Raw genomic sequence first — 1,344 nt, forward strand, 5'->3', positions numbered from 1 at the left:
GGCCGACGCGCTTGAAAAATGAAAAGCGCGAGAGGAGAGGGCATTTAACACACTGGCATTATCACTTTATGAGCCAACATACTAAATTATTAACCCGTTAGTCAGAAAGTAATGCAGGTCTTGTTGCCACTTTAAAGGAATAATTCAACATTTAGGGAAATATTCACTTTCTTGCCTAGCAGACATGAGAGCAACAGACGTCACTTCAACATCGCATCTCTGCTTTATCTCTGATACAGATAACAGACAACAAAATAATGGCTGTAGGATTCACTTTAATTCAAATAATAGCTTATTATCACTAGCGTAACTAAAAAACACATCCAAATTTCTCAATTGAAAGGCAGTACAAGCTATTAATAAGCTGTTATTTGCACAAAAGTGAATCCTATAGCCATTATTTTGTTGTCTATTAACCACATTTTAGACGGATATGTACCAATTAAACGTCTTTTTAGACGCATTGTGGCATATGACTTAAACAGAATCTGTTTATATGACAAAAAATAAACTGTTATACTGTAAACACGGGGGTGTGCAGTGCGCATGTTACATATTTACATGTTTGTATGCATTTATAAAATATGTAATTATGTTTTTAAAATATGGTCTAAAACCGGGCTATAGGTAGCCCAGAAAAATCCTGGTGTGTATCAAAGCTAAAGCAGAGATGCGATGCTGAAATGAGGTCTGTGCTCAGTGGGAAGAAAGCGAGTATAAGTGTATTTCCCAAAATGTCGAACTGTTCCTTTAACATGAACTCAATGCACCCCCTGCACAAGTAATGCAATCCAGCAGAAACGCCTGCAATAAATCCTACATTTGTGAGACTTATTCAGATTATTTAAAAGTACAAGCCCTGCATTTACAATTACACTCGAGTAGAAATTTTAAGTATTATCAGCAAAATGCACTAACATATAAAAAAGAAAAGGAAGGCGAGGAAAAATTATTTGTATAGTACCTTTCATCAAGAAACTTGAATGCAGACAGAATGGCCCCTATAAGAGTGTCTTATATATTATATTATTGCATTATTATCACTGATGGGTTACCACATAAGCAGCATTTTGATGTTGTAGCTGGTCACTTTTAACTAGTTAATAGTAGTGTTGAATAGTTTAATATGTAATTATGTATAATATTTTGTAAGCTGTGTTTTGTATGTAAAATATTTTTCTGTAAAGTAGTAATAGTAACTAAATTAATTACTGTCAATAAATATAATATCAATAAATAAAATACTTCCCTCTGATAGGTGGGGGAGTAGAAGTACACTGACATTAGAGGTTTGCAGTTTATACTGCTGCTTTGTCGCCACCGTGTGGACGAGGTGGAAATAAC

The sequence above is a fragment of the Siniperca chuatsi genome, linkage group LG18, assembly GCF_020085105.1.
Source record: "Siniperca chuatsi isolate FFG_IHB_CAS linkage group LG18, ASM2008510v1, whole genome shotgun sequence".
NCBI classification, from domain to species: Eukaryota; Metazoa; Chordata; class Actinopteri; order Centrarchiformes; family Sinipercidae; genus Siniperca; species Siniperca chuatsi.